The 17,173-nt window shown below is 42.2% G+C and overlaps 1 protein-coding gene across 4 annotated transcripts in view; it reads right to left on the bottom strand.

The window, feature by feature from the left end:
* Positions 1-17,173, bottom strand: part of LARGE1 (LARGE xylosyl- and glucuronyltransferase 1) — a 705,604-nt gene that overhangs the window by 602,167 nt on the left and 86,264 nt on the right. The window contains exon 1 of one of the 4 annotated variants that reach the window (XM_060190110.1): positions 16,991-17,009. The exons of the other annotated variants lie outside the window; for them this stretch is intronic. The gene's annotated coding sequence lies outside the window, so the exon portion shown is untranslated. Of the gene's footprint in view, positions 1-16,990; positions 17,010-17,173 lie in introns of those variants that run through there. 4 annotated transcript variants of the gene reach the window in all.

The following is a 17,173-nucleotide window of genomic DNA, read 5'->3' as shown; positions in this document are numbered from 1 at the left end:
AGTTCAGATGATGGCACTTCATCATGAACACACTGAGGACAAAAGGAGAGAGGGCCTCCCGTTTACCCCAAGACAGCTCCTAGTCCAACCAAGCAATATAGCACCAGCAGTCTGAGCTCTGACAGCACAAGGGAGCTCAACTGAGGACGAGTTACACTCTGCCATGACTTTGACTCAGCAGCCCCATGTAACTGTGAGATTCAGCCTTATCTTCTCTGCCTCATATCCCACTGCTATGTCTCAGCCACAGGGCTTTTGCTCCATCCTTTGAACAAGCCACATCAACGGGTAGCTTATGACTTCTGTTATTCCCCCTGCTAAGAATATTCTATTGCCCTATGTTTGCATAGCAGCTTCACCCAGCCTGCAGCTGGCCCTTCTCTCAGAGGTCTTCTGTACTCACCCAGACCTCTGTGTCTACTATGAGATTGTTTCCCTCCCAGTGCTTGCCTTTTATAGAAGCATTTTTTTCTACATTCCCTTAGTCTACAATATGACATGTAGGAAGACAGGGACTGTGTCTGTTTCCCCAGGAAAATGCCTTGTCCATAGTAGGAACACCACATCCATTTGTGACTTGAATGGACCTAGCTGCTGTTTTTCCTGCTACCAAGTGGCTGGTTCTCTGTGTCTGGTGCATTTTCTCAAAAGCTGCCCATCACTCACTCATCACCAGCAGCACATCTGGAGGTAGGTGCCTGCTGCCTGCCAAAAAACACAGATTTCTATGACAACACCACTCACAAAGGTGAGACCACTTCTGCCAGCAGATGTTGGAGATGTGGCAGGATCCCAGGAGAGTCACGTCCAAGGCTTGGTGCCTATGCGACACTGTCGATTCCACATCCACAAGTCCTATTTTCCCCAACAACATTACAAATTTCCTGAGCAACAAACACATTCCTACCTGCCCATACATGACACCTCAGGAAACACTGATTCAAACAGAGGCGAGAAATAAAACGAGAGAGTGAAAACAAAGAGGAAGCAGTGCCATATGTAAAAAGCACTTATATATGGCAGAAAGCTGGGTATGACAGCTAGTTATGTGGATGGCTAGGGACAACTGGGTCTGTGACAACAGGAAGAGGCTGCAGAGGGCCAAAACAGATGGTCACCTTGGGAGCAACACCTTGGTCAGTGTGGTCACTGGGTGAGGGGTTCAGGTACACCAGGCCTATGGAGCATTTCTGTCTCTCCAGATTCACTGTACAAGTACCAAGTCCCCTGAAGCTTCAAGAGGAGTAGAGTCAGGAAGCGCCACATGCAAAAAGGGACTGGCAAACTTTTTATGTAATAGATCAGAGAGTCAATATTTGCCTGACTGTGCAGACCGTATGATACAACTACCCAATCCCATGGTCCACTGGAAAGGAGTGTGGACAACAGTAAATGAACTGGTGTGTTTGAGTGCCAACAAAATAAATACAATAGTTTGTATATACATAACATTTTGTAGCTTTCCACATAACAATACAAACCCCCCCCCCCCCAGGTCCTCCGTCATCCTATGAAAACGATTTTATGAGAGGCAAAAGATGTCATCTCAACACCCGGCAGAGAAAGTACCAATTATACGTTTGCTGAATGAATGCATATATAAATGAGCAAATAAACATATCTGGCATGCCTAAGAAGAAAACATGCTAATCATACCACCATGACCTACGGAGATCACAAAAACAGAACATCTGGTAAGAATGAAATTGAGTGACCTAAAGAATTAAAACAGAGGGGGCAGGTAGTGGCACACCTGGTTGAGTGCACACATTACAGTGTACAAGGACCCAGGTTCAAGCCCCTGGTCCCCACCTGCAGGGAGAAAACTTCAGGAGTGGTGACACAGGGCTACAGGTATCTCTCTGTCTCTCTCCCTTTCTATCCTCCCATTCCTCTTGATTTCTGGCTGTTTCTATCCAATAAATAAATAAATAAAGTTAAAAAAAATTTTAAGAATTAAAATAGAAATACTATGGGGACCAAGTGATTCCTTTACAGAAATCTTAATTTCCTTAAAGTCAGTCCAACTGCCTTAAAATTATTTATTTTATATGAAAAAAATTCAAGTGAGTATGGACTAAGCGGTATGAGGCTTTTTACACATATCACTTCCTTTCCAGATATAGAATCACATAGAAAAGAGTAAAGTAAATCACACCACCAAAGCTCCTTTCACCGTGGTGGGGTCAAGCTTGAACCTGAGTCGTACACATGACAAAGCAGAGCACTATTTAAATGAGCTATTTGCCAACCCCACATACATAATCTAATATAACCCTCACAACAAACTTACTATAGAGAACTATATAAACACCCCACCTCCAAGTTAGATCTCCCAATCCAAGGTAAGTAGGCTGTTATTAAAACCTTAAAACCAAAATAAAACAAAACAAAAAAATCTAGTTCAAGAAAATAAAACAAACAAAAAAGGCCCTGAAAATAGAGTCTTTGTAGTCTGACTCCCATTCTCACAGTTGTGTTTACATATATTCATTTTTTATTATCTTTATTTATTGGGTAGAGACAACCAAATATCAAGAAAGAAGGGAGGGGGGAGATACAGAAGAAGAGAGACATCTGCAGACCTGTTTTACCACTCATGAAGCTCTCCCCCTGCAAGTAGGGACTTCGGGTTTGAACTTGGGTCCTTGCGCCTTGTAACATATGCACTCATCCAGGTGCACAACCACCTGACCCCCATATATTCATTTAAAATCATTTCTGGAGACTGATTTACTTTGGGAACATGCCGGAAGCATTAGAAGCATTATAATCTAGTTGAATCTCTTCAGTAAGCTTTAATCTATGAAACTAAGTAGCTGCTTCTTAGTTAATGAGAACAAAGTCAAAATTTGGTTTGAAAGGTTCCAGCATCTTTCCCTTACAAATGTCTAATATCTGAGCATAGCTTTACTGTCTTGAAAGTGCTGTTGGAGAGATTACTTTCCTTCTTTACATGGACCCATGGTCATAGGCAAATATTCTCATTATTTTTTCTTTTTGAAAAGGTGTAAAAAAGGGTTTTCTTTCCAATTGCAAATAATAGAGAAATTATTCCAAACAAGATAGAAAATTTCGTGGCTTCTAACCTGTAGTTCTACCCTCAGGCAAGGACTGATCTTGGTCTAATAGATATTCTGGTCTTTCTCTTTTTAATAAATATTGATTTGTTTATTTATTTATTTTGAATGAAGACAAATAAATTGAGAGGGATGGGGGAGATAGAGAAGGAGGGAGATACTTGCAGCACTGCTTTATCATTTGTGAAGCTTCACCCTGCAGGTGGGGACTAGGGACTTGAACTCAAAACTTTGTGCATGATAACATACGTACTTTATTGGGTGTGCTACCAACAGCCCCGATCTGGTCAGGGTGTTTCCTCACTTCCTTCTTAAGGTTTATTTATTTATGGGAGGAGAGAACTAAAGCATCACTTTGGCACATAGGATGACAAGAATCAAACATGGGACTATATGCTTGAGAGTCCAAAGTTTTATTTGCTCCACTACCTCCCATCTCCTGAGTGGCCTGTCTCTCTGCTTTTATCCACAGTGATTTCCCTTTCAGATGTCAAGTGCTGGAAAGATAGGCTGGGTAGAGCTAGGAAGAGCCGAGCTACATGCTGTCAGATTCAAGGCCAGAGGGAAAGAAGACACGTGTCTTTCTTAACAGTCCCTACACAAGTCTCAGCTCATCTCCTCTCAGAGAGCCCGGCCATGCTATGTGCTCACATAAGCCTCCGTGCTCAGGAGCAGTCTCACCCTCAATTCAGGTATGGTGTCATCTCCACTGAGGTTCATGGGCTCAAAGGTGGATTTCCAACGCAAAATCACGTGAGGGAGCATCAGTGCTGAACCGGAAAACCAAAAGGCTTATGACCTTCCCAAAGTCACACAGATACTAAGAGACAAACTCAGGTGTTGAGTACACATCTTCAGAAATTAAGTGTTCCAAAAATAGTGGCAAATTATTTGAAAGACTCTGGGAATGTAAGGAATAAAAATGATAATCATAATAATACAATAAAATAAAACAGACACCCTCCAGCAAAATCTCTTGGTCACAAATAACATTCTAAAATACTGACCACAGACAGACCTGCAAAGAGAGTCAAGTTCCTTTTACAAATCATAAATTTTGTAAAAATTTAAACAAGGTTACCATTATCTAAATCAAAATCCTTTTATAGCTCTAAATGGTTCCCTGCCATCTGGAAAGTCGGAGCATTGTACTCAGAAGGAAAAAGAAAAAGCTTTTTGACCTATTTTTGTCCCACTGCTAATGTAAAGCACCAGATCCTATTTATTAAGTCCCCTCAAAGCATGCCACGGAACTGCTATTTACAACTCTAAAATGACACCTATTATTCCGTTAGAGATGTTAGAGATTAGGATCTCAAACAGTAGGGTGGTTTTTAATAAAAAATAAAATTAAAAATAGATTTGCCGTTGCCTTTTTAATGAAACCAGTAGCTCTGCTGGCTTGGGGGGGGATGACAAATTTCATGGGATTTTTTAAAATATATATTGATCTGAGAAGTGCTTAGGAAAACATTACCAATACTCACATCTACTGAAATTGCACTTTCCTCTAATTGTACCCAACACCCATTCTCATTCTCCCTCCTCCCCCCCCCCCACTCCTCCTTCACTCCCCTCCACAGTGGACCTAGGAGCACCTAGCCAAGTTATCCCAACAAGACAGAGCCAAACTTCCAAATTGGACACACATCTCTGACACAGAAGACACAGTCCAGCAAGTGTGTGCTATTGCCATGTTTTTCTATGCAAAACTGTATCATGACTAATCTGACAGCCTAATAGATGAGGCAATTACCTGGCTCAGTACTGTCCAGCAGAACATTCGGGGATGCAAATAATTTTCAGTGGTTCTGCTCAATAAGGTAGCCACTAACTACATGGGATATTGCTTGTATGTTCATTAAGTAAAGCAGGTAGGCTATCGGTGGCTAGTGGCTACTGAAATGGTGCGGCAGTGCACTTATGGGTTTGTTCTCAGATAAAGCATCTGCTGATGCCTCTGGGTTCCTGTACAAGATGTCTCTTTGGTCCAGAAATTCCACTCCTACCCTGGCTGGTAGACTCCTTTCCATCTTTCAAAGTCCACTCAGGATTCACCTCATCTGTGAAGCCTTCCCTGATTTATCTTTCTCATAGGAATGGATCTTCTCTCCTGCACCACCTCTGAGCTCACATACCATTTCTGTGGCTTCATTCCTCGCATTCCATAGCAGGTCTTGGTATTCTCAACTCCTACACTATCTTTTGAGACAATACTCTTAGTCCACCTGCATATTAGCTTTCAGGCTCAGGCAAAAAATAGTAAAGTCATGGGCCCCTTGGAACACACCTAAAATAGACTTTCTAGCTTCTTCCCATCTGAACACCCATAATCTCATCTGTTCTATTCCTACCTTTGGGTTCCTATTTATTAAACAATTTGCCCTGGTTTATATTTTACTGCCTTTCAGCCACCAAGCTGCAGATGCTACTGTGATCCCATCCTGAACTCCCTGGGCAAAGACTTCACCAATGTGTCCTAGAATCTCATTCTCCAGAGCCCTACCCAACTAGGGAAAGATAGAAACTGGATAAAGATATGGGTCCATCTGCCAATGCCCACATCCAGTGGAGAAGCAATTACAGAAGTGAGAACTTCCACCTTCTGCACCCCATAATGATCCTGGGTCCATGCTCCCAGGATGGGATAAAGAATAGGAAAGCTTCCAATGGAGAGGGTGGGATACAGAACTCTGGTGGTGCAAACTGTGTGGAATGTACCCCCCTTGTCCTACGGTCTTGTCAATCATTACTAAATCAATAAAAAGAAAAGAAAATTAACCTTAAAAAGAAAGAAGAAAAGAGAGAAAAGGGGAGGGGAGGGGAGGGGGAAATGGGAGGGTAAGGGAGAGGAGAGGAGAGGAGAGGAGAGGAGAGGAGAGGAGAGGAGAGGAGAGGAGAGGAGAGGAGAATTGAGTTTTATGGAAGGTTATTTAAAGTAAATCCAAGCACCACCCTCTCCCATACCTTTCACTCTACCCCACACTTGTCCCCACCCCAACCTGGGTAAATCTCTACTGTAATGTTTCTGATGGAAGGGGGCCAGGTGGTGGTCACCTGGTTAAGTGCACACATGACTTGGGCTCAAGCCCCTGGTCCCTACCTGCAGGAGGAAAGCTTCTTGAGTGGTGAAGCAGGTCTGCGGGTATCCCCCTCTCAATTTCTCTGTCTCTATCTAATAATAAATAAACAAAATTGGGAGTAGGGTGGTAGCGCAGCAGGTTAAGTGCAGGTGGCCTGGCGTGAAGTGCAAGGACCCACATAAGGATCTCTGTTGGAGCCCCTGGCTCCCCGACTGCAAGGGAGTTGTATCACAAGCGGTAAAGCAGGTCTGCAGGTGTCTGTCTTTCTCTCCCCCTCTGTTTTCCTCTCCTCTCTCCATTTCTCTGTGTCCTACCCAATAACAAAGACATAAATAACTATAACAATAAAACAACAAGGGCAACAAAAGGGAATAAACAAATTAATTAATTAATTAATTATAATTAATTGATTCGGGCAGTAGCACAGCGGGTTAAGCACCCATGGTGCAAAGCACAAGGACCGGCGGAAAGATCCCAGTTCGAGGCCCTGGTTCCCCACCTGTAGGGGAGTTGCTTCACAGGCAGTGAAGCAGGTGTGCAGGTGTCTTTCTCTCCCCCTCTATCTTCCTCTCCTCTCTCCATTTCTCTGTGTACTACCCAATAATGATGACATGAATAACTATAACAAGGGCAACAAAAAGGAATAATAGATAGATAGATAGATAGATAGGTAGATAGATGATAGATACATAGATAGATAGATAGATAGATAGATAGATAGATAGATAGATAGACAGACAAACTGAGTCAGGCAGTAGCGCAGCAGGTTAAGCACACATGGCACAAAGTGCAATGACCTGCAGAAGGATTCCTGTTCAAGGCCTGGGTTCCCCACCCCCACCAGCAGGGGAGTTGCTTCACAGGCAGTGAAGCAGGTCTGCAGGTGTCTGTCTTTCTCTCCCCACCTCTGTCTTCCCCTCCTTTCTTCATTTCTCTGTCCTAACAACGATAACGTCAATAACAACAACAATAATAACAACAATATAAAATAATGGCAAAAAAGGGAAAATAAATAAATATAAAATTATAAAAAATAAATAAATAAAATTAAATAAAAAGCTTTATAAAAGAAACTATCTCTCCCTTCTCTCTCGATTTCTCACTGTCTCTATCCAATAAATAAAGATAACTATAATGTTTCTGATGGAAAGAGGCCTTATCATGGGGGGGGGGCAGTAACAAAAACAATAGCAAAAAAGCTCACCTGGATGGGGCACCTGCTTTCCCCTGCATACAATCCAAGTGTGAGCCTGCACCCTCATGACATTAGAGGAAGCTCTGGGGGTGTAGTGTCTATCTCTCAGTCTCTCTGTCTCTAAATAAGTTGGCCTGGAGGGGGAGAAGCTCCAGCAACAACAACAAAATATGTAAGAGTCACTGGCCTGAGCATATGCATAGGCAGCTCTGAAGCTCCAAGAAATACGTTCTTACCACTCTCTCCTATAGGCCTAGTTTTTTTTTCAGTCTTCTCTTTTTTTTAGGCACATATATGGATATGGGGGGAGGAAACCCTAAAAAAAAATTTAGGGAGGGTAAGAGACAAAGAGATGGTGACAGAAAGGAGAGACACCTGCAGTACTGCTCCACTACTCTTAAAGCTTCCCCTTTGCAGGTGAGGATCAGGGGCTTAAAGCCAAGTCCTTGCACACTGTAACATATGTACTCCATCAGGTGTGCCACCACCCAACCCCCTCTACCACTTTTTTAAGAGAGATTCATTTATTTTATGAGTAAAGGAAAGATGGAGAAAGCGAAAGACAGAACAGATCACCCCTCCACTATGGTGTATGGTGCTGGGGTTCAGATTCAGAGCCTCGTGCCTGTCCCTGTCCGTCCTCCAGCTCCACACTGGGGCAGTCTCCACTGCAATATTTTTAACAGTAGAACTCACTAAATTAGAGACCTGAAACATGCCAGTAACATGAGGAGAGCTTAAATTCTAACCATGTATAATTTAAATGCTGGCATTTGGGCAGGTTAGTGCTTTATTATCTGAGTGTTGCCTAATAAATGGCTACTGAATACAAAAGCAATACTACTAAATCCAGCGGGTTTCTAAAACACAGCACTACATTATCAACTGATCTTCACAGCAGTTGTGCAAAGTTCACTGTGTCGCAGACCCAGAGTTTCTTTAATAATAAAAAAAAATCCTCGGGGCCGGGTGGTAATGTAGTGGGTTAAGCGCACATGGCAAAAATAAGCGCACATGGCACAAAGCTCAAGGACCAGCGTAGGGATCCTGGTTCCAGCCTCCGGCTCCCCAACTGTAGGGGTATCACTTCACAAGTGGTGAAGCAGGTCTATAGGTATTTATCTTTCTCTCCCCCTCTGTTTTCCCATCCTCTCTCAATTTCCCTCTGTCCTATCCAACAATAACAACAGTAATAACAACAACAACAACAAACAACAAGGGCAACAAAAGAGAAAAAATAGCCTCCAGGAGCAGTGGCTTCGTGGTGCAGACACTGAGCCCCAGCAATAATCCTAGAGGCAATAAATAAATAAATACATAAGAAAAAAAGAAAAACCCTCAATAGCCTTCTTGAATTATAAAGCAGAGAAAGCCAAAATAAATGCTGTCCCACTACTTTGCATTTTTTTCTCTAATAAAAAGAAAAACAACTAACTAAACAACATAACTCCATCTTGCATCACTTCACTCATTCATTTTTCAGTTTTCTGCTCCCTCAACCAACCTAAATATAAGCTACAGATCAATAATCAAATCAGTAATGTGGGTCACTCCCACTAATGCTAACTGGTACTTTGGAAATTAGCAGTCTCTTTTCTATGTAGCAGGTGTAGGGCTCCAAAATAATCAATGTCACTGTTCTACTTCAAGATGAGGAATTTATTGTGGTGCAGAGAAAAAAAAACACTCCTTACATCAATCAATAGTCCCATGAAAGAGAAAGGCCAGAGACCTGAGCAATCAAAACTAAACAGGGTAACATGGATTTTCTTTAAGTTTTCTGTGTAAGATTCATGTTTTTGTTTTGTTTTTCTCCCTAGGATGATAATGCTATTCTCTACTGTGAAAACTCAGATCATAAATAAGTAGATGCTTATCAGGAAAAGACATAAGAACACTCCCACACATTCAGACTCAGCACCCCGACATCTTCTCATTACAAACTTATTGGCGTCCAAAGTACATATCATGTTGGGGGATGGAAACAAGATGGTAGCTATGTGAGTTTTACATCTCTTTTTTTCTTTTTTTAAAATATTTATTTATTCCCTTTTGTTACCCTTGTCTTTTTATTGTTGTAGTTATTATTGATGTCGTCGTTGTTGGATAGGGCAGAGAGAAATGGAGAGAGGAGGGGAAGATGGGGGAGGGGGAGAGAAAGATAGACACCTGCAGACCTGCTTCACTGCCTATGAAGCGACTCCCCTGCAGGTGGGGTGCTGGGGGCTTGAACCGGGAAGTTTTACATTTCTTTTAACCAGAACACTTTCCCAGGTCTGGTGCTGGGGGAATGAAACCTGGGATCTCAGAGCCTTAGGATGAGAGTCTTTTGCAGTACCATTATGAGTTCTCGCTGCTGTTTTTTGTTTTTTTGTTTGTTTGTTTGTTTGTTTGCCTCCAGGATTATAACTGGTGTTTGCTGCCACACTGCAAACCCACTGGGTAGGACAGAGAGAAATTGAGAGGGAAGGGGAAGACAGAGAAGGAGAAAGAAAGACACTTGCAGACCTGCTTCATTGCTTGTGAAGCAACTCCCCTTGTAGGTGGGGAACTTGGGGCTCGAACCCAGATCCTCACACAGGTCCTTGCACTTCATACTATGTGTGCTTAATCTGGTGTGCCACCACTTGGCCTCCTGGTCTGATTTTTTTTTTTTTTTTTTTTTTGCCTCCAGGATTATCGCTGGAGCTCTGTGCCTACACTACAAATCCAATGTTCCTGTGGCTATTTTTAAAAAAAATTTTTTTTTTGATAGGACAGAGAGAAATTGAGAGGGGAGGGGAAGACAAAGAAGGAGAGAAAGATGCCTGCAGACCTGTTTCATTGCTTGTGAATAGATTCCCCCTGCAGGTGGGGAACCAGGGGCTCGAACTATGAGATCCTTGTGTGGGTCCATGTACTATGTGCACTTAACCCAGTGTGCCACCACCCAGCATCCCAGTCTGATGTATTTTAAAGATTTATTTTTATTTATTTATTTATTAATACTTTGTTTATTTTATTTTAATAAGAGGTAAGGAGAGAGATACAGAGAAAAGGACCAGAACACTACTCAACTCTGGCTGATGGTGGTGCTGGGGATTGAACCTGCAAGCTCAGAACCTCGGGCATAAAGTCTTTTTCATGAAGCACTATGCTGTCTCCCCAGCTCTTTTCATTTATTTTATGAGATAAGAGTGAACATGAAAGCAAGGGCAAGAGTGGCGGGAGGGGGGCCAGAAACACTAGAACATCACTCCAAAATATTAGGTTTAGAGGATTGAACTGGAAACCTTAGACCTGCAAAACTAGCACTGCACTAGTCACATTATTCCCCCTGGCTGCTTGAATAGTTTTTAAACCAGACTCATAGGCTCAACAAAACACCAAAGAAATGGCAGGTGCTCTCACGTTTTAGCAAGGCATTTTGCTTCTGTAGCCTTAGTCTTCTCTAACTGAAGAAAGAATGAAGAAAAAAGAAAGAAAAAAAAAGAGGGGAGACACTTCACTTCTAGAGAAACCCCACTGGCCACAACCACATACTCTCAAATTCCATTTAGAAAAATTCGATTTGGGGGCTAGAAAGTGATGCACCCAGTTAAGCACACACATTACCATGGGCAAGGGCCAGGGTTCGAGGCCCAGCCCCCTACCTGTGTGGGGACAACAGGTCTGCACTCACCCACTCAGTTTCTATCTTACTCTCTCCCTCTCAATTGCTATAAAACAGAAAGAGAAAAGTTAGCTTAATTCTCTGGATTGGATGAAGACGGGGGTTCTAGCCCAGTACCCACCACCCAGGAACCCATCACTGGGAACAATATGGCATTCAAGTGACATTCAAATGGGACTCCTGTTAGCCCATCTAAAATAGTGGTCCTGGAGAACACTAGCTTCCATATTCTAGAATTATCTGTAAGAAAACTGGGGACTTAAAACTGGAAGACTTAAGAGATTTGACGTCAGAAGGATCTAGTTCAAATCAACATTATAAAACTTGGGTAGGGTGGAATTTGGTCCCTCTGTGTCTCTTTTCCCTTCTTTGCAAATGTAGAACAATAATGAATTTGTTGTTCTGTTAAAGAAGAGGGGGTAGATAGCATAATGGTTATGCAAACAAGTGTTAAAGAAGGCAATGAACACAAAAGACAAAAACAATGCTTGGCACATGACATGCAATAAATGGTAGAAGATGGCATCATCACCATCATCATCATCCTCATCATTATCATCATCATCATAGTGATCACCTGAATTTCTACAGAAGGATCTCTTTCTCTCTTTAACAGAGGTAGAATTTATAACATTATTATTATGACTATGATTATTATCAGAGGGATGAGCCAGCTAATGCATTTCCCATTGAAATCCTTGAACATGTCAGACTGATTCAAAGTGGAGAGGATATGGTAGCTGATTTAAAGGGAGCAACTAGATCCTGGGCCCCCAGCCTGGTGGAAGATGAGGCATCCTTGGATATCCTCCTAATTACGAGTGCACCTCTCTAGCAGTACACAAATGCTCCCCAAGCCCTTCATATAACCAAAAGGGTCTTATTAAAAAAAGAAGAAAAAACACAACTCCACCCTAATAAGGCTACATCTGCTGAATGATAATGACAGGGTTCCTATGGCAACTCTTCTTTCTAAAGTTTGGGTAGCAGAAGACAGAGAGATCACTTAGCACCTGGCTTATGTCGTGTGAAATGCCTTGAAATTGCATGTGATGTCTTTTTTCCTCTGCAATTAGAGTGAGGCCTTCCACTTTGACAGCAGCACACCAACGTGTTCATAAAGTGCTTCTCACACACTGTTACCAGCTATAAGTAATGAGAAGAGATTACTGACCTTATTTTTTTTTTTAACACAAGTTCAAAGCTTAGCAGAATTGTTAAAAGAGTTGCTGTGCAATAAGACCAAGGTGAGGCTATGGGTCTCTGACTCCCAATCAGTGGGCTTCATAGGCTCTGCACTGTCTGGCAATCCCACTTCCTGTTTCCTCTCCCTCCATCAGCCCATTCCAGGAGGCTTCCCCTCCTCTTCACATAACATACCCAGAGGCATACAAGCCCTCAAACCCTGCATCTTTGCTTTTATCACATCCTAGTTTAACAGTCACCGCATGTATGGTGTATGAATAACTTAGTAGGCCAAATGGTGTGTCCTTTCAAGCAGAGAGGTCATGTTGAACACCAACTGTTTAGTTCTCTAAAATGTTGTGACAAAGAGCTTTGAGCTTGAAGGTCATAACATAATAAAAGGTAACTTAATATGGCAAAGCCCAAGTTGCAAATCTTTCTTTCTTTACTCTGTCTGTCTCTCAATAGAGACAAGGAGAAAGGAGGGGGGGGAGAGGTAGAGACAACACTGCACCAAAGCTTCCTTCAAGGCAGTGAAATCTGAATTAAGTCTGAATCATACATATGGCAAAGCAGCACACTACCCAAGTGAGCTACTTCATTGTCCCCACCAAGTTTCGAACTTTTTAAGTATCTTTTATCTATTGAACTTGAAAGAGAGACCAGAGCACTTCTCAGCCGGTGAGGAGCCCGTGACTAAAGTTCATACAGACAAAGCTTACACCCCACCTGCTGAACCACTTCTCTGGCTGCCTGCATCCCAGCTCTGATATTGTTCAACTGGGTAATCAGAGGAATGTTACTTAACTTCTCAGTGACTTCCATTTTCTCTTGTATTTCGTGGAGTTAACAGCATCTCCCTCATAAGGTTCTTGTGAAAATTAATGAGTGCTTGATTCAAAGTATTGCCAAGCTGGTTCTTGGAAATGGAAGGCTATTATTATCACTAATGTTCATATTAATCATCACAACTTTACTGTTGACAAAACTGATATTTGGGGTCCAGTACCTCACCCACACACAGCAAGTCAGTGCCGCATGAAGCCCAGGAAGAATTCTATGAAACCACCTCCCAGCTCTCTGTCTTTTATTATCCCCACAATGTATAACACCCAGAGAGTGCTCAGTAATACTCAGAAATTACAGAATGTGACAATTGTAAGGAAAGCAAGTGAATCATCTGGTCAACCCTTTCATTTCACAGATTAGAAAATTCAGGCCCTCGGAGAACACATTCTGTTCAATATTGTCCCACTAGTGACAATAACCCAGACACTTGTGTGGTGATGCCAAACTAACACAGCTTTGTTCACTGAGAGGCAGGAGGCTGAAGCCACCACAGACTAGCATGAGCATACTTTTATTTGAGCTTGGGTTTAGAACCATGCTGTAGAGAAGCAGAGGTCTCTGAGAAAAAGGACACATGAAAAGCCTCATCACTTGATCTGGATCATGGCCAGGGAGTTGAAGCAGGGCTCAAGGAAGGGGGGCAGGGGATTTCTCTCAGAGGTATAAACAGAATGAAAAAATCCCTGATTCCATGATTGTATTTCTCTCTCTCCCTCCCTCCCTCTCTCTCCCTTTCTCCCTCCCCACCCCTTTTAATTTTTTTATTCCTATCAGAGTTATTACTAGAGCTCAGTGCCTACACAACAAATCCACTGTTCTGGGTAGCCATTTTCTTTTCTTTTCTTTTCTTTTTTTTTTTAGTCATTTACTTGTTTTCTTATTGGTGGATAGAGACCAAGAGAAATTGAGAAGAAAAGGAGAGATGGGGGGGGCACCTGTGAAAATCCTTGTGTACCTTTCTCCCCTGCAGGTGGGAATCAGGGGTATGAAACCCAGGTCTCTACACATAGTAATGTACATGTTCCACCAGGTGCCCTGAGGCCAGGTTTCCTTAAAAATGGTTTCCTAGGAAGCAGGAAAGCAGAGTTATAGCTATAATGGGCAAGTTACAGCATTTATTCATGATCACTAGGAAGAGAAGTTGCTTGGTCATTATTTATTTATTTATTTATTTGCTTTTATTATGAGCATGAGAGAGGCTGACATACTGTTCTTGTCTTGTTTTTTTTTTTTTGTTTGTTTTGTTTTTGTTTTAAATCTTATTTCCTATGTATATGGTGGTTGGGACTGAACCCATGGACTCACATATACAAAGTGGTCTCTCTACTGCTGGGCCACTATCCCAGACCATTGTTTGGTCACTTTTGTGACTGGCCCAGTCTCTTGGTTTTCACTTGTAATCAGTAAATTACAAGTATGGAGTGATCTTTCTTGTGATTCTATGGCCATCACAGAATGATCTTGTTGTGTGTGAGTGTTGCTGGAATCCTTCATGTCTGTCAGGAGAATCCAGTTTTTAGAACCAAGACCACTCCAAGGTGACAGCAGTCTGAATTGGCTTTTGTTTGTTTTTGCTGAGAGAGAGAGAAAAAGAGAGAAAGAGAGAGAGAGAGAGAGCTGCAGCCTCAATTCATCAAAAAAGTTTCCACTGCAGGTGAGGACAGAGAGCTTGAATCTGGGTTCTTGCACATGGCAATGTATGCACTCAACCAGGTATGTCACAGCTCCCCCCCTTTAAATTCATCTTAATAATGTATTCAACTACTTATAATATCTGTGTGTGTCAGACAATTCAAGGGGATCTGAGTACTAAATAAATAAAAGTCCCTACCCTCATTAATGAGGTCACATTCCAGAGCAGGAATAAGATAATAAAATATATATATATAAATTCCTTTAGTATGCTAGAAGATGATAACAGAAAAAGAAGAGCAAAGGGGATCAAAAATATTGGCCAGAGAAGGCCTCCTCTATACGAAACCTAAACAGAGTCTTACAGGAAAAGAATGAGGTAACGACAAGGAAACAATCCAAAATAAAGTCAGCAAGGTTTCCTGCTCAGAAATGGGAGAAGGGAGATACAGCAAGCCAGAGAATGTGCTGAAGATGGCCTAGCAGTTCTACAGGTTTCCAGACTCTCGCTCTAAAGAGGACTTCCCAATGATACACCAAATCTCAGGTTGGATGAATTCAGAAAGAACTCCAGGTTGAAAGGTAATAGCATGAGGTAGATAGAACTTGCAGGCTGAGAGGTTCCAGAGGTTACAGGTTCAGTCCCAAATACCACCATAATTCCAGAATGAAGTAATGCTCTAGTCTCTCTTGTGAGTGAGTGAATGAATGAATGAATGAATGAATGAATGAATGAATGAATCTTAAAAATAAAGGAAGTCTGAACTCAGAAACTTTGTAAAATGAGCCTGTGAGGGCTGGGGAGACAGCATAATGGTTCTGTAAAAGACTTTCATGTCTTTAGACTCTAAAGTCCCAGGGGCAACACCATAAGCCAGAGCTAAACAGTGCTCTAGTATGAAACAAACAAACAAACAAAAAAAAAGAGAAAAAAGGGAAGAAAGGAAAGAAAGAGGAAGGAGAAAAAAAGGAAAAAGAAAGAAAGAATAGGAGAAGTGAGGAGGACAGGAAGAGAGAAAGAGAAAGGGAGGCAGGAAGGGAGGGAGGGAGAGAAGGAGGGAGAAAGGAAGGGAAAGAGACTGTACTACTACTTCATTTTCATGAAGGATTTCATCATGTCTCTTTAACTGCACCGTGTGTGTGTGTGTGGGGGGGGATGCATGATGTTTGAGTATCACACTGGTGTCACAGTGACAGGAGGTATCCACTGCACCACTGGCCTACACCTTGTAGGGGTCTGAATACACTGCTTCAAAATATGCCACTCGGACATGCGAATGACACTGAGCAGCAAGTAATGAGAAAAAGCAGACATGAGAGCCAGCAAAACAGCTCACTGGGATAGTGTGCTGTGCGCTGCTTTCCCATGTGTTCAAACCCGGACCCCACCACATTAAAGCAATCTTTGATGCTGTGGTCTCTTTAACTTAGTCTCTTTCTCCCCTTTCCTCCCCTTTCTCTGTCTCTAACTAAAACAATAAATAAATAAATAAATAAATAAATAAATAAATAAATAAATAAATTTTTTAAACTCATGAAAGAAAAAGCAGACACAGGATGAACTCTCTGCCTGGAAGCAGGGCACAAACCCTTAAAAGGTATCCCTACTCCCCACACCAGAAGGCTTACATAAGGACAGTGCTCCCTGCAGAGACTGAGACTAAATAGCAGGTGGATAACACTTTTCTATATGAGGGTGTCTCCCCAAAACTTGCCTTCCCACAATTCACCACCTCCAGCAGACCTGACAGTCCTTTTGTCTTTTCGCTTGTCTACAAATGTATTGTCCTTTGTTGCGATCATATAAAATTCTTCCAGTTCTTTCTTTGGGACAGTTCTTTTTCTTGAGGACTGTGCCCTGTAAAAATTTTAAGAGTCCATAAAACATGCACATTTTTTCTTTTCCCCCATACTTCTGTCTTTTGTCAGTTTATTTCACAGGCCCAGACACAGGGTCAAGGAAAACTCTGTTTATTTTATTTTGGTTTGCCTCCAGTGTTTTCAATGGGGCTTGCTACCTGCACTGCTCCTGATGGCCATTTTTTCCTCTTTTTTAAATTTTTTTATTTTCTTCAATAGGATAGAGAGGAGAGGGGAGATAGAGAGGAAGAGAGAAAGACAGATAACTGTTGACCTGCTTCACTTCTCATGAAGCGTTCCCCCTGTAGGTGGGGGTATCAGGGCCTCAATCCCGGGATCTTTGTGCAAGTGCTTTTGCATAATATTATGTGTGTTTAACGGGGTGGGCCACCATCCCCTGACTCCCTCAAGGAAAAGTCTGTCTCTCCTATAGCTTTACCCTATCAGTACTTACCCTTGTGGAGCCAGACCACCTGCTACAAATATCACACAGGATCTCAGGGTCCCCAGTATGGAGGCCCAGCCAGTAGCCTCATTCAACAGAGGACACAACAGCTCTGAGCCTCTTATACTTTACTCACTATTTCAGAGAGAGGGAGGGAGGGAGGAAAATGGGAGGAAGGGAGAGAGAAAGAGA

The sequence above is a fragment of the Erinaceus europaeus genome, chromosome 4 (genome assembly GCF_950295315.1).
Source record: "Erinaceus europaeus chromosome 4, mEriEur2.1, whole genome shotgun sequence".
Lineage (NCBI taxonomy): Eukaryota > Metazoa > Chordata > Mammalia > Eulipotyphla > Erinaceidae > Erinaceus > Erinaceus europaeus.
This window is presented reverse-complemented; position numbering and strand designations above follow the sequence as displayed.